Genomic DNA, 23307 nt, shown 5'->3' with positions numbered 1-23307 from the left:
AGTGGCGTTGCGTGGATTAGTGGCGTTGCGTGGATGAATTGCGTGTGTGAGTGGCGTAGTGTGTGTGAGTGACGTTGTGTGTGTGAGTGGCATTGTGTGTGTGAGTGGCATTGCGTGTGTGAGTGGCGTTGTGTGTGTGAGTGGCGTTGCGTGTGTGAGTGGCGTTACTGTGGGGGGGGGACGAGAAATGCACACGGCGGACAGGGGAGGGGATGGAGCGGGGACAGCAGAATGAGGGTGTAAAGCAGCCGGGGCCTTTGAAGTGAAGCTAATCTTCACTTCAAAGGTGTGGGAGGAGTGCGCCTGAGGGAACAGACAGCGATTTGGTAATGTGCACACGCATTTTAGGTCAATGCACTTGCGCATTGAACTAAAAGCCACGGGCACAGCTCCAAATTTCCACATTTAGTTAAACTTTGTTTAAAGCTCTATAGTCTGAAGCCCTATAGTAGGTGAATGTGATAGAAATGTAACGAAAAGAGTAGAAAACATTTACCTTATAATTCTTGTTAACTTATTCAATTTTTTTTCATACTTTCAATCTGTGAAAGAGAGAACAAACATTTGAAAAATATTAAAACATGTATTTAAAAATTAGAAAAGACAAGGGAAAAGGTTGAAGGACAAACAGTTTTTCAACAACTTTGACATTTACAGAAGCCTCTGCTTCTCTAGGCCCCCTACACAGTCCTAAAGATATATATTTTAAACTAACAGTATCTTGATGCTGATGAAGTGAGGCCTATTTTGGAACATGGTGCATCTTTTGCACTGCTGATGTCTCACAACAGTGATGCAATGGCAGCCCAAAAGAGATGTAAAGCCATCATAAAATTGTCCCTAACATTTTAAATGATTGTTTCAGGATGCAAATAAGATGTGTCCTTTCCAGAGGTTTGTTTGAGGTGAGGCCTATTCAGGTTTCAAAATAAAACAGTACCCAGAAGTGCAGCACTGTATGCATTAACTTTGACACTTACAGAAGCCTCAGTTTCTCCATGTCTACCTCACATTTCTAAATGTATATCATAAGTACAAAAAGTAGAGAATTAATTATACATGTTAAATGGTTTATTTTTGCTGTTCTCAGAATGTATCAAATTTCACTAAAATCAGTGACTTGAAGGTATTCATCATGTAACAGCGGGGGAAAAAAAACACAATCAAAATGATTGTGTTTAAAAAACCCATACAACATAAGAAATCAGAATTCAAAACTCCTTAAAATTAACTTACTTTCCATGACGTCGAAGGATGTCCTATGAACAGCTTACACTCTGTTGTGCTATTAATATTTTCAGCCCGCCACTTTCTGAAAGAAAACCTCTATCGTTTTGAAAAATATGTTACATACGATAAAAGACTTCTCACATTCTACCACATGTTTCCACAAGGCCAAATCATGTTAGAGCGATTTACAACTCTTGGAATTCCGTCATTTTTTATTTTCGCAAGTTTCAGAAAGAAAACGTTTAAGATTACTTTCACAATCCTGGATTACTAATATCTTACCCTTCTTGCTCACTCATGTTCTACTTTTCCTATGACACTTATACTGCTTATTATGAAGCAGACTTACTTGCATCAGGTTTATAAAGTTGGATTTTTAAAATGACATTATAATCAAAAGTTTTGACCAATAATCTAGACAGCATTGCAGACTTACATTCCCTCTACTCCATGAACCTCTTGAAATTCCTCAGAGCACATCCCGAGATTCTTTCCCTAAAATTTTGGTTTTAAAAACACCAGGTAAGAATTTTTAAGGTCATACGGCAATTTTTTTTTTAAAGTTATAACAGAATCGTTGCAGAATGACCAGCCGTTTCTAGACTTTAAATAAGCTGTGTAATGTCCTGATGTTGTTGAAGGACCGTCATGATATATATTTGCTGCAGTTACAAAAGTCCTTCCTGATATTGACAACTGCGAAGCAACAACATTTTTTATTAAAGTTGTCAATTTTGTTCCATCAGGCCTACATCGTTGGAACATTAAAATGACATACTGGCCATATCTTCGTATAAATAATGTTGACATCATTTCAGATTTACATTGGCTACACTCCATGTTGTGATCAGCTGATTTTACTAGCTTATTAAAGGACACTGATTTACTGTCTGGCAAAGTTAAATATATAAATCTTTCTGAGTCTACACTAGTAGTACTTGATACCCTACAGTTCTCGCAGTCATGCTGCCATTGATAAGAAAGCCCAAACAGGTGATCTACATCTACACCCTCATCTTGCAATACATCAAGCATATACATTAAAAACTCCTGACAATCCTGCTGAATATTTTCAGAGAATTCTGTTTGACCTGAACATTCGTCTAACAGATAACGAACTTCAGACACACTTTCTACTTTTGTTCTATCAGTGCTACATTTCTCTAACACAGAATTCAACAAACAGCATAAACTTTGTTCCGAATTGATCACAATCTGTTCTTTTAAAGTCTCTAGTGAAAAGACAACATTAACCACTACATTAGCATAGCCGTTGACACCAGAACTGTTTTCAAATTGAAAACCGACAACATCTTCAACAGAATCCATTTTCTTTCTGCTTACAATTTTCGGTTCATCGACTTTTGGGCTTTTTGCTACAACCTCCCTACTATTACTGATATTTTTTCATTTCCGGCCTACCACACGTTTCTCAAACAAAGGATATTGAGGCAAATGTGGCGCATACTCTCTTCTTAACCTATTGTATTCCTTAACACAATCTAGATCCGCACAAATGTTTGTGACATCACAGTCAATCAAGTACAATCCCGATAAAGTTCTAACTCGTGACAATGCCACATATGCCATACCCTCCTTGAACACAGAACTGCCAATATTCACCAATGCACTGTCTACACTTAAACCTTGCGATTTATGGATTGTCACCGCATATGCCAAGCAAACAGGAAACTGCTTACGGCGAACATATAAGTCTTTAACAAGCAAAAACCTAGCAGAGCAACGACCAATTAGCTGTACTTCCTCAATGCCATCAAATTTAATTTTTAAAAATTCAATTCCATCTCTACTTCTGTATTTCTCAAAATCAACAACATTACCCATTGATCCATTTACCAGACCTCTTTCAACATGTAAATTCCTTCTCAAAATGATTCGGCAATTTAAACACACATTCAAAGTCTTTTCAAAACCCGCAGTTTTAGATATAGTCTTCTCTAATGAATCCAATTTTGATTTCAAATTCTCAGACAAAATAATTGTTGATCCCATATGCTCTATTCTGTCAATAGCTTCCAGTTTCACAATCTCTTGCTTTTCTAAATGCAACATTTTGTTGTTGAAGATGGCACATTCTGCAAGAGTTGGCATCAAACATATTCCGGATTTCTTCTCAGTAATTTTCTGAAAAATATTCTCAGGCACAACGTCTTGTTCTGGATATAAATTTGACAGTAATCGTGCATGTAAAGCTTCTTTCCCATGCTCGGTCACTTTTCCAATTCTAACATCTTGTAGAATATTCTTGTAATCTTCATCCTTCGCCTGACGCATATTTTCATGCAGTTCAGCATAATTGAAGTTTAACCATATATTGACGTTGCCAATGCTCCCTAGGCACTTCCTGGTATCTTCATGCGTGAGCATTTTGAACACAGGTTGTCCTTTCACTGGTGTCAGCTGCAGAAGATCTCCGAAAACAATGATGTGTTTGCCACCAAATAACACATCATACTCAGTTTTAAGAACTTCTTGCATTCTCAAATGCACAAAGGCAAGCATGACATTGGAAATCATGCTTACTTCGTCAATGATAAGAAGTTTCATTTTCCTCAAGACTCTTGAAACTTTCCAACAAGCATCTCCAGATAATTTGTGGTATTGTAATTTGTTGTCATGCTCCACTGGCAGCATCAGTAGACGATGCAAAGTAATACCTTTAATGTTATGTGCTGCCAGTCCAGTTGGAGCGGTGACAACACAAGACAGCGATGACTCAGTCCTTTCCTGCAAATAACAAGAAATTGCTTTAATGAGGAAACTTTTTCCAGTTCCCGCTTCTCCACTCACGTACAGTCGGACAGGCTTCAACGACGTACATGAGCACTCTTTCTTCTCATGACTTAATCCATGATCAATTTGCTTGGTAACTTCGTCATATATTTTCCTCTGCTCAACGTTGAGTTGTTTTTCCAAGTCTTCTAAGTTAACCGAATCCTCCTGAGCATGTGCCATGGCTCTTTCCACTTCATTCATAGCAGTGGCAGCTTCATTTTCGATAACAGGTCCTCCTAGTGGATCCTAACTCAATGAAACAGAACTCTGACTGTCCTGAGAACTGTCTCTGGCAATCTCGGCTGCAATCATTGCTTCCTGCTCAATTTCCAAAGTAAACATTTCTTGATATTTGGGAAAAGCAGGACATTCTATGGTCTCCTTGGCGGCAGTGAAAGAGTCTTCGTAACAGAGGAAATCTCCAAGCAGTTCCTCTTCTGCACGCCAAGGCTTGAAAAGTTGCAAAAGTGCTAAATAGAAAAACTCCTTTTTTTCTGGAGATTCGCCACTCAATTTTCGATGGTTTACCAAGTGGCATTTTCTTTGCTTGACCAGACATCCCTCACTTCCAATTACAGCATACACTCCTTTCTCAATATCTTCTTTGATGTTCCTCTTGAATATGTAATTTTGTAGAACCTCATACAAACAAACATTCTCAAGGTGACTGCTTCGATTTGGATAATATGTATCCAACATGTTGGTCTTCAAAATGTCGGTACTGTTTGGCTCCTTTTCTGCCAAATACTCAATTTCCCGCACAGGTTTCAGAACTCGATTACGCGTTGCAGCAAGACCAAGACTCGCCCAAACGATACTCCTGGATTTGGCATAGAGACTTGCTAAAGACAACCGGTCAGAACATTCGTAAGCTCCGATTTCTCGATGCGACAACATCTTCAGACTGAAACTGTACAACTTCTTGCTGAGGCTCTTTTCATGGGAAATGTCCTCCCACATATCCTTCAATTCTGTCTTTTCTTTTTTGGTGATGTAAGATGTCACATACCGAGCCACAGCCATACAGTTGTCAGTCACAAACTGTATATCCATGTAAGCATTCCATATGGACAAAATCACTGGGTTGTAGTCGTTGATGTACTTGGACTCTTCGTTCCTTTTCAAATTGTATGTATTTTTGGGTGATTTCCTTGTCACATTATGTCGCAGAGAAGACATCAAACTGTTCACTCTTCCTTTAGAAATCACCGGTCGTGGAAAGTTGAAACGACATTTGGTGTAGAACTTGTCCTTGTTTCTGAATTTACGACGACAGTACTTTCCACAACGATGGCTTTGGAAACGTAGAACTTGTTCTCTTAGGCTTTTCTTCTCCTTTGCGTTTGGAACAGCACACGTAGAATACTGTTCTATGAAACTCATCACTAAGTCATCCGGATCTGTTCCAAATTTTGGTGCATCCTTGATCCACAGCAGCATATGTATATGAGGAGCACCTCTTGCTTGGTACTCCTTTCTCCAGAAGAAATCCAACACCTCTCCAAGAGGTGGATTCTTCTTATTCATGATGAAAGACATCATAGCTTCAAATCTATGATTGAAGTACCTGCATACATTCACTGGATCCAAAGAGCACAGTTCTCCGGGTGTCTTGAATTCGATGTTTTCAATGTTTCCATTTGCCTCTCGTAGAAATTCAAGTAAGTCTTCCCAGCCATACTCGACACAGCTCAGAGTGAGGAACCATGTCGGAGTTCCTAAGTTCCTCAGCATACATTTTAAATCACCATGACGACGGTACCAGTACTCATTAGTACCACGCTGACACGCCATGAGATTAATTAGGTGAGAATCCAAAATACTGTCTTGGACATTGACTTTATCCATAAAGTCACTTGCCGAGATGTTTCGCATCTGTATACCACTTTTCAAGATGTGGTTCACTGCATATGACAGTCCAGACAGATCGCTTTCAAACAGTAGATGAAACAAATAGGGAATGCATTGTCGAACCTAGCATCTTCTGCATACAATCGTAAAGTCCGGTATTCAGAAGCAGGAATTTGATGAGGTCGCTCATCATATCTTCCTCCTTGACCTGTTGGAAATAGCTGTGGGAAACACCGAGCTTCCAAACTTTCGTCCCAAACACTAATGGGACTCCCTTTGGCTTGTTTCATTTGAAACAACTCAATAGCATTCCCCATGACTTCCTTGGAATGCAAAGGATGAACACTATAATGTTCATATATTTCTTCACTTTTAGAGGCTTCTACTTTCTCAATTTGGCCAGCACACAAATCACTATCCTCTTCATCACTTACTTCCTCTTCTGCAACATATACATTCTTATACTACTTATTATTTTTTTTCAAATACAATGTTGCCTTTTTGACTTTCCTAACATCCACTAAATCTTGCCATATTTTCTTATTCTTTGTCGGAACCCCATTAACTAAGATAACCAGAGGTTCCTCTTCCACTTTTTCTATTCCAATTGTGTTAATGTTTTTGTTCAAATCTAGAGGCAAATAAACAACTCTTCCCTTTAATCCTCTCTGTAAATCTGATGGAGGCAACTTCCCTGTCTTTGGCTCCATTCTTACAATAGCCTGAAAGGGCTGGATACTTTGAATCAAAATATATTCATAAGTATTTAAATCCTTCAATTCAGAAGGAATCTCAACCAATTCCAGATTATTATGAACCGCCCTAGCAGGCATCTGGTTTTGGTTTAATTTGTTACAACAATAAGTACACACAGGTTGATCCGATCCCAAATCAAAACAATTTTCTACCATCAAGTATTTTGCGAAATCCTTCCATTCACTATTATTTTCCCTTTCACTTTTTGCATATAAATCCACTAACTTAATCTGATTCTTATAATAAGTGCGTCGACAACACACACAAGTGAAATTAGGCCTCTCGCTTGATTTCACCTGAAACGTGGCAATTTCCTTCTGAAAATTATCTGTACTGGAAACCTGTACATTATCTTCAACATTACCCTCTACTTCTGGGTCAATTTGAACATTCTCATCTTTACTTCCAAAGTAACAAAACTCAATTTCTTCACAAATATTCTTCACATCTATTTCAGAACCATGCAAAAGAGCAGCGCATAATTGTTTAAGCATAATTGCTGGACTCTTAGCATAATACAACATTCTCACTAATTTCCTCACTTTATTATGATGCACTGCTAGCATCCTGAAATGATGAAAAACACTCTGGCATACTCTCCTGGAAAGACAAGCCAGTGAATGACCATTCAAACCTGTCACTTCTCTCACTATTCAAGGATCTAATTCTTGCAACAACTTCATTTTCTGCTTCAAACTTTTCTTATTAAATGTCCGTACAAAATCACAAAGCAAATTGATGGAATCCTGTCGCGCACTGCAAATACTACTACACTTCCAAATGTACACAGGACCCTTAGGACGTCTTCCTAAAACCTCATTACCTAACACATCTTCTGTCTCTGTTGTCACAAGTTTTTCTTTTTCAACTGGACAACCATCTTTCACTTCATAAGCTCGACCACTGGTGTCAACTGCAAGCACCAAATCATTATCCTGGAAATAACTCTCCTCATTAAAAAATGCCTCACAACTTGAACTATGCATCCATTCTCCGGAAAAAACTTCACAAAAATTACTACGATTAACTACTCTCTTCCATCTACTATTTGATTTGAAATCAGAAATTACCTTGTTTAGTTTCCTAATTCTATTGATTACCAAAATAAATAACTTTCGCTTAATTTGGAAAGCCTGATCAATAATTTTCTCTACATTTTTCTTTTTCTTATAAAATGCCACTTTCTGTTGGCCTCTCTTAATATTTTTTAACAAATTGACTATTATCCTGTTGCGGATCTTTCGTTTTCGAATGTCCCTAAACTGTTGTTTCCTTCTACTATCATGCACAGAGTTATCTCTTGCTCTAGCAGTAACATTTTTGATTGATCTTTCCTTTCCGTTTAAATTGCTTCTCTTTTTCTGGACTGAAATATTTTCTGTAGAAATACTTTTTTTACTACAAATATTTCTTATGAATGATTTCGTGGTCTTACCCGGAGCTTCCTTGGTGACTTGACAAGTTTTTTTTGTAGAGGACTGCTGCAGTAATAGATGAACCTGCTGTCTTTGACGTTTTGAAGCCTTTCTAATTCGATTCTTAGTTGGCATTTTCAAATTTTGAAATGATCTGCAGTTGAATCTGTGGTAAAATATAATACAAAATGTTATTAACCACTATTACCAAACAGTAAATCAATAACCGTCATCAAAAAATGCCCACCCTGCAACAAAACACCTATATGAAACCTGACGCAGGTTTCATGTGGCACAGGACTTTACAGCATGACACATCTGCCTAGATGCATCAAGTTGTAAATATGTCGCCACATAGCAAATCTTTTGCACCACCACTGCGTCACAAAAGTGACGCACAGTGGTACAAAACAGGCATACACCTATCATAAATCTGTCCCTAACATTTTAAATGATTGATTCAGGATGACAATAAGGTGTGGCCTATCCAGAGGTTTGTTTGAGGTGAGGCCTACTCACGGTTGCAGACACCATTATTTCCTTGTGAAAAATTTTAAAAGAATTCCTTTTCCTCAAAAACGATTTTCAAGTCATAATTTGAAAACACTGCACAGCTCCTATGTACAAAAACACCCTGTCAGTACTAATACTTCACATTATCTCCAATGACAATTTCTCAAAGAAACAAAATCTATTTGTAAAACACTTGAGACAAAGCAACATTTTAAAAACACAACTTTCTTCATAATTTTCTTCTTAAATCATACTATTCTGTATCTAAATTAAATAAATCTTTTCTCACCTTAACAAATACTTTATGAGTTTCAAAACAGTCTCAGAAATACACCAAATTGTCTTCAGCAGAACAAAGAGTATGCACTCCAGAGGCTGCAGCTATAGAAAGCACAGAAATGCTGATGTTCATCACACATATCTCTCATGTCAGCCAATCAAAACTCTTCCCTCATTTTTTTCAAATCAAAACCCTTCCCCCCTCTGCCCTCTCTACCTTTTTTGCTTAGCAACCACCTCCTGATAGACCTCTGATGTTTGTAAGTTCACACAACAATGTTTCAATTGAACTCTGAACTCTCAGTGCACCTGCGTATCCAGTGCAATCTTTCATTAAATGAATTTTTCTTGACCATTCAAATTACATCTTTCAAAGAACACATCCATGCACCCTAACTTTCTGTTTTCAGAAATGGAAATCCACCAATCACTGCTAATGAATCATTAGCACTGAAACTCCACAGTTTTTTTTCTTTACAAACTCCTACTGTTTCAACTGCCCTTTCATTACCACACTTCATCTGACTGCAGCACAACCTTCTCTCACCATGTTTTATGTCTGGATTGTTGGACATAGTTACATCTACTGGGCTCAAAGGTATGCTGAGAACAGAAATTTACCTAACCTCAATTTACAAGATGTGGAAATTAAGTGGTTGGGCCACAGAGGATTAAAATGTCACCAATTGATACCATTGGTGAAAACCTTTATGCATTTGCCAAAACCTGAACTGTTAATTGTGCACTGTGGAGGTAATGATTTGGGCACTTTGACTGGGGTAGGTCTGGAAATGCTTTTAAAGGACACCTTTGAGCAATTACTGGCACTTTTTCCTCAAACTGCCTTGGTATATTCAAATATATGCCAAAGACAGAAATGGAGGTGGTCGAACCAATTTTGTCCACAAATTGAGAAGTCGAGGAAGCATGTAAACAAATCTGTTTCAGCTTACATGAGAAACCATTGAAGGGCTCCATGTACAACAATAACTTGCGTTACTGCATGCAAAATATCTACAGAGGAGATGGAGTTCACTTCTCAGATGAGGGCAACAGAATTTTCATTTTGAATTTAAGACTGTGCATTGGTACCTACTTATAAGTACCTAAATGTACCATAAACCCAAAAGCTCTTCTCAGAGCTACCCTACATCTGATCACTCACAATTATTAGTTTACTCTAACTTTTTTCACTAATTTTCAACAAACTACGCTCCCCGGAGCGCTACCCGGTACGCGAACCGGAAGCTAACCGCGCGAAATTTCTAAAAAAAAAAAATGTTCCCGCACATATGGGCCTCCTCAGCCACCCTCAGAAAACCTAGGGGGTCAAGATACGTCTACCGTGCCCCCTTCTACCCATTCTGAACATTATTTGCCCTCCATCTTGTATCTTAATTCGACCGAAACACAAAATGGTGGACTCCCGTAACGCTGCTGGTTCGCGAACCGGGACGCTTCCCGGGAAGCGGTCCAATAAAAAAGGTGGGAAAGTAATTTACAGAAAAACGACTGGAGACACTCTCACCAAATATAGATTAGCTCATACTACATAACAATCCCTTTCATTTTCATAAATTTGTTTGGAATTCCATTTAGCCATTTAGCCTGTAGACCTATCTAAATACCCTGAGGTAAATTACTTCACAAAACACATCTGAAGTGTTGGAATTGACAACCAATGAAAATGTTACGTTCATTTTCATTTTTTTTTCTCCTGACATTTGATTGGTTATGTACCTGAATATATATAAAAGAAGAGAAGGAAACACAGCCATTTTCACTACTACTTCCTGAACTACATTTCAAGAGCCTTTTCACCTCCCTGTAAAGTAAATTGATAATTTGTAAGTGGCACTTTAAATTAATTTGTAAAAACGTTTTTTGATAAATATTTACTGTCCCCCTGCTATAGTTATAGATACAGATAGGCTCCTCTGTTATATTTATTGATTGACTTACACTTCTCTGCTATAATTATGAATTTACTTACTTTAACTTCACTGTTAAAAAAACAGAACTACCTGTCTGAACTTAAACCCAACAGTGCCCTAACTCTTCTAATATAATTATTTTTTTATGCAATTTACAGCAAAAAAAGTGGTAGGGGAGCACGAAAAAATCAATGTTTCCTTCGACATTACATCTGAAGAGATTTTTAATGAAGAATTTTTGGATGAAGATTTTATGGATCAGTCTTTTGATGAACAATTTATTGAATGCTTACAAGACATAGAAACATGCATGTTTGAGGAGATTCCAGATGATGTAATGCTGGAAGTTTTATTGAACTATGAAAATTCTGACCAATACATTTTTATTTAATCAAAATAAATAAATAAATAAAAAAAACAACAAAACGAACAATCAATTAACATACAATATATGAAAAGTCTATAATTCTTTTTTCCTCATAGTACACTCCCCGGGCCACTTACCGGTTCGCGAACCGGGAGCTTCCTACGCAAAAAAATTAAAAAAAAATATTTTTTTTTTTTGCCCCGCGGGGCTCTTTTAAAACCTCCTCATCAAACCTAGGGGCTCAGGGAAGATCTACTATGCCCCATTATGGTCATTTCCCCCTTTGTTTTGGCCTCCTCTTGACTCTCGATCCTACCGAGAGACAAGATGGCGGCCGCTACGGACTGTTTAGAATGTTTACAGACACCGGAGAGCCAATCAGCTTCGCTTCGCAAAGCTCCGTAACGCGAAAAGTACGCGAACCGGAGCGCTGCCCGGAGTGCTGTCACAGATATATATCTTTTTTTGAACGTTAATTTCTCAAAATCTACTGGAGCACATATATTGAGACCTAGCAAAGGCACATCGGGCTAACAGTCCCTACAATTTTGCCAAGTTTCGTGCAAATCCATTCAGCCATTCGGGCTAAAAGTGAGGCCAACCGCCCTATAGAAATTAACATGGGAAAAACGCGTTTTGGGACCCCCCTTTTTTCTCGGCCCTCCTTGACGAACACCCCCCAAATTTTCAGGGGCTGCTCAGAAACAAAATGTGCCATTTTCCTGAAAATTTCAGCCAATTCCGTCCACAAACACCAAAGTTATTAGACATAGAATTTTCAAAAGTCCCATAGGAAAAAAATCCTAACTATATATACCTACTGGCCAGTAGGTAATATATATATATATATATATATATATATATATATATATATATATATATATATATATATATATATATATATATATATATATATATATATATATATATATGTGTGTGTGTGTGTGTGTATATATATATAGATTTGTTGTTTATTCAATATAATTAACACATCAAAATGCTACAAAGAAAAATATTTTATTCTTAGAATGAACATCGCCTTTTTAGTCAAAAGATGGAAGTATAGAACATTATACTACTAACTGAAAACTTCATCTCAGTAACTTTCAGCAGTTTGATCCCTTAGCACACTAAAATTGCTTTAATGTTGTGTGCTGAGCTTTCAAATTCTGATTCTTGACACTTTAAAACATGTGACCTTTTTTGGCTTATTTGAAATTATATGGATTTGTCAATTCTTTCTTTTCGATTATCTGGATCACTGGCAGTCTCAGCAGAGGCAGTCTGAACTTGGATATCTTTCTGTCTAGGACACATTGTGTTTCTGGTGTAAAGTTGATGACATCACAGAGCTGACTGATGTCACAGAAGTAGCTGTGGGCCAGAAGGGTCTTTGTTTTGAAGTCAGTGTGCTTTGCTGCTAACCAGAGCAACATGTCTGGCTCTGCTAGGCAGCTTTTGGTTATCTTTTGTCTGTTGCCCCTGAGTGGGCATAACATCTTCAACATCATGGAATGGGGGGATACAAATCCGGAGGTCCCCCTGCATGATTTCTATACGGACAACAGCCCAGAAGAAGAACCTTTCATTGACAGATCTATAATGGAGAGCTTAGAAGGATATGCTTACAGAGAAGTAAAAGAACAGGCTACAGCTATAATGAATGCTGCCGTCTATCTCTTAACAATGGTCTTGAACCTGATTTCGTTCTATAACTTCCTGGTTCAGATGAAAATGTATTATTTCAAATGGCGTCGAAGTCGGCAGAAGGTGAGCTATTCATTGTCAATATTTAAAGATTTTTTGTTTTGTTTAGAAAAACAATCAGTTACATATTTTTGGCAACCATGGTTCCTCTAAAATGTAGTATGTATACATTTTATGTAAAGCAATTTAAATGAATACATGTTGGTCAAAATGTCATGAGAAGGTAGGCCTTTATGCGTGCTACCCCACCATTAGTAAAAATATCAGACCCATGGTAGAACTTAGGGCCCAATGTAGTACGTGTTTTTATAGTTGCAATCTCTGTGATTAACAAATCAAAAGATTTGAAACTGCAAAGTGAATTCACACCGTACTAAAATTAATTCTGCCTTACAAAGGGGCAGATGTATCATCCGTTTTTTTTGTCGCAAACGCTGCGATTCGGAAAATAGCAGCGTTTGCGACAAAAAAAACGGGATTTGGAATGTATCATGCAAAAAGCCTCGCAATATTAAGGAATCGCTAATTTAGCGATTCCTTAATATGGCGAGGCTTTTAAGAAAAAGCAAATTGCGATTTTAGATTTGAAATGTATCAAGCATTTCAGTGTTGCGATTTTTGACTAAGAATTCGCAAATTACCATCAACTTGTAGTTGGTGGTAATTTGCGAATTCTTTTCAAAAAGCACTTTTTTTTATTCTAAAGGTACCATATGACGCTCATACATGCCCTTAGGGCATGTATGTGCGCCATATGCATGTACATGTCAAATTCAGGGGTGCAGCAGGGTGTCCTTAAGAGACCCTTGCACCCTTGATATTATTCTCAATTTGCGATTAGCTAATTGCTAATCGCAAATTGAGTATAATTTTATATTCATTCCTATGGGCCTCCTGGCCCATAGAAATGAATGGGAAATTATTCCTTAATTGCGATTAGCAATTTGCTAATCGCAATTAAGGAATTCTAAGGAATCGCTAAAAAATAGCGAAATTCTACATACATACCATTTTGCACTTCTCAAATAGCGATTCCTTAACAATCGCTATTTGAGAAGTGCAAAATGGAATCTTGATACATCTGCCCCAAAGTGTCTCCAAATCACAAACATAAGGGGCTGTGATACTGGTACCCCTCGCCTTACTGTTCCTTGTAGGTTACAAACAAAGATATGAAGCCTGTTTATGAGTTGGTCGGAATTTGCTGTGGGGCTGATAAAACTGTTGGCTGGAATTATAAGGTCCACAAAATCAACATGGATCATTATTATTTCTGACAGATATATTCAGCTGCTAAGCAGCTGAAATCATTGGCAGTGGAAATACCTGTGCAAAATGGAGAATTAATGGACAGTCGGACTTGAAATTAACCAATACCCCCCAAAATTCCTCAAAACTCATGGGATTTTCAACCCATAATCACTGCTAATCAGCATCCCCTGGAGTTAACAGGATCTTTGGTATTGCTAATGGTGGAGGAACTGAATTAACAACTCCTGCACTGGAGCACTCACAATGAGGTACAAGGGGTGGTAACCCATTTGCAATGTGGAAGTTGACTTAGGGCAGTTTCCGCCTTGTGAATTGTGGTGAGTAGCATATGGGAGAGCGGGTTACCAGGGGAACACTGCATGCTCCTCCGATGTCATTCCCTTCATGAATATATTTTCTTTAAAAAGTAGCCCATGTCTCTTTAATGGGAATGCAAATGCAAAGAGTGAAAGTGTGCTGTCTCTCACAGGCATCTTTCCGTTTATTTAAATGGATGTCACATAGTTCGATTTGCATCTTACACATTTAATAGCCAGGAGGTTTTGCGACTTCCTATGAATTGGTATCTTGGAATGCAGCAGATTAGTACATCAGTGGTATCACAAAATAAGGGATAGGTTTCATGGTAGTGCCTGTGGTTGTACAAAAAACACGTTTGCGCCCTGCCCAATTGTCATTAGGCTTTTATTTCCTTATCCTAGTGGGCAAAAGGAGGATGGGCTCAAGCTATAAAAAAAAACTAGGGCAAACTTTTAGTGCTGGAGTGGTCAACATCTAAGCGTTGTGTGTCTTATAGTGCATACAACCACAAACATCTCCCTTTATGGAACAAACCTCCATTTAAGACCAAGACACAGGACGTCCACTTTGCGTTGATTCCTATGAACTGCTAGGCCTCTTAAGTAATCCAGACTCTCATTCGAGTACAGTTACACATTTTGCGAAGAAACATATGTGCAGTGCTTTACCAGGGGTAGCGTTGGTGGGAGGCATTATGGATGATACTCTTTTGAAGCATGGTAAATTCCTGATGTTATCTTTACCCTGTTTAGTAGGATTCAGTTTCTGAACTTTGAAATAAATGAACTCTCAGTTAGACTTGACAGGATGCAAGCCCATGACTTGCCTCATGGCTTTCATAGACAAATCTAGACACAAATTAATGTTGCATATTATAACCTTCGGATCACAGCAGGGATGGGTTTTTGCTTTTATATGAACATCACTTGCTGGGAAATCCAGGGATTTTTACAATGATAAAAGCAAAAGCATAAGTCCTGTTATGCAAAGTGATGGCAGCTAAAAATCAAGAACTGACTATAGGTGTCAGGGGACATTTGGTCCAATCCTTACAACATGTGCACGTGGCACAAACACGTGCGCCTTATTTTCGTGAATGTTCTGCCCTAAGGCACTGTTCTCCATTAAGTAGAATGTACCATGACATCATAGAATGCCTGGGTGTCTCTCTGGCTCACAGTGTCAGTTGGTCAACTCATGATGAGCTGCTTGGAGCTTGCTCCTGGTGGGGCTACATCTGTACTTCCTATCTTCTCCTACACATCTATCCTAGAAGAGTGCTACAATAAAGGATTGTCTAACTATACAGCCGTACTGTGTATCTTCCTTTACTACAACTTGGCGACGATTGTGAACAGGATGAACCTACGCGTGAACTAAGGGGAGAGGCCAACTAAGGAACCAAGCAACTAGAAGACAAGGAACTAGAGACATTAAGGATGTTTAAAATTTCTATTGAAACCAAACGGTAACTCCCAGCTAGCCCCACCAGTGTCCTGTATTATCTAAACTACCTCAAACTGGGCGTTTATGGTTTAGTCACCCAAGAATCTGCTGTCACACGGAAGATCCCTGAGGAATCTAGTAACATACTTCAACCTGTGTCGCAATTGTCTTGGCCTAATCAGCAAGTCTTGTGAACAAAGTGTCCACCAGAGTGATCGGCCTTCTGTGTGGAAAAAGACCTTCCAACAGCCTCTGCCTACTCTGCCTGTCTCTGCCCTGTGTGTAGAAACTATTTACAACAAGGGGTGGTGAGGGACAGAGTCTCTGAATTAAACAGAATACTCTCACCCAGTCAAGAGATCAGGGCTAGATCCAACAAGCTCCCAGGGACCGGTTTCTGGCATTACAGCCGTCTTCGGCCCAGTTTGCTTGAATCCTGATGGTGCAATGAGCAAGGGTCTCACATCTGAGAATACCCTTCCACGCTTAGGGTGGACAAAAATATTTACAAAAAGGGGTGGTGAGGGACAGAGTCTCTGAATTAAGCAGAAAGCTCTCACCCAGTCAAGAGATCAGGGCTAGATCCAACACCGTTTTTTAGCTCACTGCACCAGATGGGGCAGTGAGATAAATAATGGTGATGGATCAAGCCCTGATCTTTGGACTGGGTAAGAGTGGTCTGTTTAACTCAGACACTCTGTTCATCACCACCCCCTTTTTGTAAATCGTTTTTGGCCACTATAGGTGTGGCAGGGTATACTCAGACATGAGTCCCTTTCTCACTGCTCCATCAGGATTCAAGCAAGCCGGGCCGAAGAAGGCTGAAATGCCAGAAACCGGTCCCCGGTAGCTTGTCTCCTTTCTGGTGAAGAATTGGCTTGGTAGTTTAGTCTGCCCTGTTCCCATGATGCACTGGGCCAGGGACAGACTGATTTGCATATAGCCAGGTTCTGAGCTGGGATGGGGCAGTGAGATAAATAACGGTGATGGATCAAGCCCTGATCTTTGGACTGGGTAAGAGTGGTCTGTTTAACTCAGACACTCTGTTCATCACCACCCCCTTTTTGTAAATCGTTTTTGGCCACTATAGGTGTGGCAGGGTATACTCAGACATGAGTCCCTTTCTCACTGCTCCATCAGGATTCAAGCAAGCCGGGCCGAAGAAGGCTGAAATGCCAGAAACCGGTCCCCGGTAGCTTGTCTGCTTTCTGGTGAAGAATTGGCTTGGTAGTTTAGTCTGCCCTGTTCCCATGATGCACTGGGCCAGGGACAGACTGATTTGCATATAGCCAGGTTCTGAGCTGGGATGGGGCAGTGAGATAAATAACGGTGATGGATCAAGCCCTGATCTTTGGACTGGGTAAGAGTGGTCTGTTTAACTCAGACACTCTGTTCATCACCACCCCCTTTTTGTAAATCGTTTTTGGCCACTATAGGTGTGGCAGGGTATACTCAGACATGAGTCCCTTTCTCACTGCTCCATCAGGATTCAAGCAAGCCGGGCCGAAGAAGGCTGAAATGCCAGAAACCGGTCCCCGGAAGCTTGTCTCCTTTCTGGTGAAGAATTGGCTTGGTAGTTTAGTCTGCCCTGTTCCCATGATGCACTGGGCCAGGGACAGACTGATTTGCATATAGCCAGGTTCTGAGCTGGGATGGGGCAGTGAGATAAATAACGGTGATGGATCAAGCCCTGATCTTTGGACTGGGTAAGAGTGGTCTGTTTAACTCAGACACTCTGTTCATCACCACCCCCTTTTTGTAAATCGTGTAGAAACTGGTGTTTTCTTGAGAGGCGTTCTGTGTGGACTTGGCGCATTGCCCTGGTAGGCACGGCAGTTTCTTTGGCCTATTTACAGCGACATGGATTTAATTGGGGAACAGTCTCTCTGGTGAGTTTTTGCACTTTTTGGCGATTCGCAGTGGCGGAACGCGCTGCTTTCTGCGCATGGGTCCTGTGCTTCACTGGCTGGGTGTTGTGCTGCATGACAGCTCCAGAGTGTGGGCTCATCGGAGAGTCGGAGTTTCTTGGCAGCGCATGGATGCAGGGTGGCTTCAGCATGGGTCTGCTGTGAGTCACTGTGCTTTGCTAAGATTATTTACTCACTGTCCTGTATGCTGATGACAGTTGGCCGACGGTTGGCCAGCAGCGATCTTCTCTTTTTCCCTGCTACCATCCAATTGATGACGTGTTTAGTATGCATCTGGGAGTTAGGGAAGTCCTTCTCACTTTCTAATCCTTCGCTCCTGTGGCTCCTGTGACGCCTTTCTCTGGAAACACGTCAAGCTTTACTCTCACACTTCTTACGATGCTACTGTCGATGTGGCGGCCATTTTGACTCAGTTCAGTTACCATGACAACAGCTTCCAACAGCTTCCAGTCCCAGCTATCCTACAGCATTGCTTCTACCGTTATGTACACGTCTCTGTGTAGGCTTGTCATTAAAAAAAAGAAGCACGTTCTGATGTTAACAGCTCAGTTTCTTCGGCGATCAAAGGGATTTAGGCTGCATTTCAGTGCTTCATTTTCTTCAAGATGCAGACAATTTTGGGCGATGTATTAGTTGAAGAAGGAGTAGAACAACCAAACTCTTGACTTTTCTTCAGCTATTGCATTCCATAGACGGCCTGTTACTTTGCTTGTGTGGCAAGATTCAACGTTGACTGCAGACAGCTGTGTGCAAATACGGGTGAGATACTGCTCACCGGTGCTCAAATCTTTTATTTCTTTCTTTTGAAGTGCTTTGATTTGTTTTGGTTGCATCATCTTTGTGGTGGTTTCTGGTGTGTTTACCCTATTGGGTGCAATTAAGGTCATTATGGAAAGTGCTGTGAGAGCTGTTGTGACTGGAGTGTTTCCTAGGGCAACATCTTTTAACCCTACGGTGTACTCTTCTTTAGGGAGGTTGTGTGCTTGTGGGTAGTCAATGCCCATTTCTGTTTCCTAGGGTGATGTCAAACCCTAGGGTATACCCTATGTAGGGGATGTTGTAGTCTTGGTCCCAGTGTAAATTTCCTGTGGTGTACCCTACTTTGGGGAGGTGGTAGTGGTTGTGGGTAGTCAATGCCCATATTAGTTCCCCGTGTAAATTCCCTGTGGTGTACCCTACTTTGGGGAGGTGGTAGTGTTTGTGGGTAGTCAATGCCCCATTTCAGTTCCCAGGGTGATTATCCTGTGGTGTACACTATTTAGGGGAGGTTGTGTGTTTGTGGGTAGTCAATGCCCCATTTCAGTTCCCAGGGTGATTATCCTGTGGTGTACCCTCTTTAGGGGAGGTTGTGTGTTTGTGGGTAGTCAATGCCCCATTTCTGTTCCCAGGGTGTCTACCCTACGGTGTACCCTATTTAGGGGTGGTTGTGTGTTTGTGGGTAGGGTTAATACTCTGCGCTGTTCTCAATATTTGGTGGTTCCGTTTTTCAGGGTCAGTATTCTTGGTGTACCCTATTTAGGGGAGGTTGTAATATTTTACAGGGTTAGTACCCTGCGTTGTTCCTTATTTTTGGTGGAGATTGTTTAGACACCTATTCATTTTAACACTATGCTCCTGTCGAAGTTTACCTGCTTGGAACTCGTGGCCAAGGGTTTCATGTTGGTAGGACTTTGAGTGAGGACTTTTATCATATTTTCAGTGTCAGTATGTCTTGACCAGAGGAACTTTTGTTTTCTTTTCAGAGCATTTTTCTCTAGGGAATTTTTGCTATGGGGCTTATACTCTTCTGGTAGTCTAGAGTGAATTTTACCCCTGTTGTCTCTCTCCCAAAGGTCTGTGTCTACGCTCAACTTTGTTTACCAGGGTGCTTACCCTGTGGTGTACCCATGTATGGGGAGGTTGTGAGCGTGACCACCTTTTTTTACTGCATTGGTCTTTATTCATTTAAACCATGCTGTTTCCCTAAGGGAGGGGGATGAGGCATATAGTAGTAAAATGTAGCATCTTATTGTAGTTCTGCTCATGCTAATGATGCATCATGTCGTACATTATTAAATTTCTGTATCTCATTTTGTACTTTCATGCAAATGTTATATGTTATATTTGAGGTATCTTGCCTATCTTTCTTTCTGTTCTGTTGTCTTTCCCTAAGGAAAGAGGATGTGTAGTAAATGACTTCTCTACTGTACTCCATTAAGTAGAATGTACCATGACATCATAGAATGCCTGGGTGTCTCTCTGGCTCACAGTGTCCGTTGATCATCTCAGGCTGAGCTGCTTGGAGCTTGCTCCTGGTGGGGCTACATCTGTACTTCCTATCTTCTCCTATACATCTATCCTAGAAGAGAGCTACAATAAAGGATTATCTAACTATGCAACCGGACTGTGTATCTTCCTTTACTACACATTACTACATGAGGATTACATTACAGTTGGAACAATTTGCACCTTGCAGTCATTTTTTTCTAGATTGCAAGTCACCCGGGATTTAGTTATGAGGGAAGATGGAAGGTTGGAATCAAGAGGCTCGGGGTTGGGGGGTGAAAAGTGACTTCTTAAAGTACTGAAGAAGGGAGGAGACAGGAATGATGAGCAATTGAATATAGGAATAAAGCAAGCAACGTACGGCATGATGCAGTGAGCTTGAGGTACATGGGTGAGAAGCTCATCCAGACGTTAGGGCTTCTGGGACATTTTAGGGAGTAGAATGATAAATATCCCAAAATCTTCTCCAGAAACAATAGGAGGGATTCTTACTCCTGCCAACTTAGACAGAATTTCCATCATGTGAGCGGTGATAGAGGGGCCTCGATGGGGCCAGGCCTTCAGCCCTTTAATGTCTTATAGTCCAAAATCGCAACTACAGAGCTAGAAATAGAGCATTTGTGGGTGCTGATACACAAATATGTTGCCTAGCAACTAGTTAATCTTTAGGGGTTGCATCTTAGGTTCCCAACACGTTGAGTGCCTGGAACCTTTTACACTAGCGCAATTGTTTGTGCGCGCTCATTTCAATGACAGTTCACACACTATTATTTTAGATTGCATAAAACAGTGTGGCAGAGTCTCTTTGAAGTGTGGGTTAGCATATACGTCCCCTCCTCTTCCAGCAGAACCGAGGAAAATGAAGGGCACAAATAATTGGCACTCAGATTGTAATCGTCCTCTGCCGACAACCTTCACATTTAAAATTGTGCTTTTCTCCATTTCTGTGGCAAGATTCAAAGCGCTCTCATGTGGTTTTGACAGCAATGGCCAAGTATGTTTGCTGTTAATTGTAGGTGGAGGGCAGAAATACACATTATTCTTTTTTAGCAGCTCTTCTGAATTTCTCAAAGGAGAATATTAAGCCTTTCTCAGAAAACAAATATTCACCATTTGTTCATGTTTTGAGAGTTTAAAAGAGCCAGGATCAAGTACTCGAAAACCCTCAAGCCTCTGTATTTTATGTTTTTTGACATGTCAATCCTAACTCTGTTTTCTTGAATTACCATGTCAGAATAGTTTGGGCAACTCCAAAATTATTCGAAAGATACTTCATCTTGCATGTGCTGTTTTAAATAAAAAATTTAAATAAGGGAAATTCTGCTTTGGCATCTTTAGTTGTTTGTACTGTTCTAGATGTTAAAATATCAGCCATTAACATACTGTGCAAGTGAGCACCCTAGGAAAGAGGCTGAGAGGTGGAATTTAACCACAGAACAAAGCTATGCCCATGAGCACTCAAGCAACATGGATTTCTTTTTTTTGCAATTTTGTACAGTGCAAACTCCACCTGAAGGTTTTGGTGCGCTTTACCTGAGTACTAGTTACATTAGAAGAGGACATGTTCATTTTTGGCCTTTAGTCGTGGGGGAAATTAAGGCATTTGCTCAGAATCACAGGATGCTGAGCCAAAGACGAGACTCAAAAACCCTGCATAACTTTGCAACATAGATAATGAGATCAAACTCAAAGTATTTGGCAAGTTTACAGCACGCTGAAGCGTGTCCTCAAGTATCTCTAGCTCGTGTCCATTCTGTCCGCTGACCTTGGAAACAGTGCCTCATATCTTATTTGAGTGCACTGCTTATAAACTTCCGAGATCGAGGTGGCTAAAAAACCAGTGTGCTGGAATATGGGTACTAGGTCTCATTCGATGGCCTTGCGAATCCTCATGTCAGATACTCGGCTAGTATATGTTTGTGCTATCTCTAAGTTTCTTAGCTGGGCATGGATCATTAGAACAAGAAGGCTTAAAAATAAATAATTATAATGTTTAATCTGTTCTTAACCCTAATGTGTTATCAAATTTTTTATTGATGGATGGTATATTGTGTATGACCATCCTCCTTGTTTTATCTTGTGGAATATGTAATATGACAACTGGTTTTGATTATGGTAATGATTAGACTTAGAGGTACAGGATGTACTAAAATAAAGTGCTCCATGGTGTCAGCTACTTGTGGCAGGCCTCTTCATGCATTGACTGCCTGTATTTTCTGGTATTCAGTGGTTTCACTTTGGTTGATTGTTCATGGTTTTTCTGGTAGGATCTGAAATAGATGGGTCACATTTGTGAGGCGGAGGTACAGTCCCTGGCCGCCCCCCCTCGGTTACAAGTAGGTAAATTAGATGCTTTATTGAGACACCTGGCATAAGTATAGCTAGCCCATGGCCTGCACTCATTATAGTCAACCTCAATAGAGCATTACTTCAGTAGTTCATGTGAATATACTTGGAACGCACATATGTCCTGGAACACTTTGGGGAGGGTTGGCACCTCTGGACCTCACATGTTGTGATAGCAAGGTGCCAGTTTTGTTAAGGATTATTAGCTTGGGAAAAGCCAAACCGTTACTTCTTCCCTGATGGTAATATGCAGCATACACTCTGCATACACTCTGTAAAGTTTGAAGGTGGCACAGAGACCCTCACTCTGGAGCAATTGTTAAGTCTTCAGTGACCTAGGTGGAGTTTGTGCTCAAACAATAGAGGCCAACTGCCCTCGTCACTGTTAAGCCATCTTTGATATTCTAAATGGATTCTACACAGGGGAGATAGGGGGCAAATGCATGAAGGGCTTCACACAGCCAAGCTGTACCCTTAAAGAAGATCATTAAGAAAAGGAATACAAATAAAAAAATGTTATAAGTGGTGAACTTAATAGGCACACACAGCAAAATATTGAATAGTAGCAGCCTTTGCTAAATGAAAAAAGCCATAAGCAAAGAGAAATATAGACTTGGTAAGAGAGAATAGGACAAGGCGTATGAGAGGCAAGGGACTACTGGAGAGAATGTGGGATAAAGGATAAAAGTTAATTTTACTGTGCTGTTTGTTAGGTATTCCCTCATCCACGCATGGGTGTCTTTTTTGTTTACTTTCTTTAGAACGGGGATGAGTATCCAAAGTAAATGAAGAACAAATTGTAATTCAACTGCTTTGCTAGCACAAGCCTGAAGTTTATTGTAGCAGAAGCACACCCTCTCACATCCCATAAAGCCCTATTTTACTGGGTTTCTGCCTTGAAG

This window comes from Lissotriton vulgaris, chromosome 8 (assembly GCF_964263255.1).
Source record: "Lissotriton vulgaris chromosome 8, aLisVul1.2, whole genome shotgun sequence".
Classification (NCBI taxonomy): domain Eukaryota; kingdom Metazoa; phylum Chordata; class Amphibia; order Caudata; family Salamandridae; genus Lissotriton; species Lissotriton vulgaris.
Note: the sequence above shows the minus strand (reverse complement) of the source record.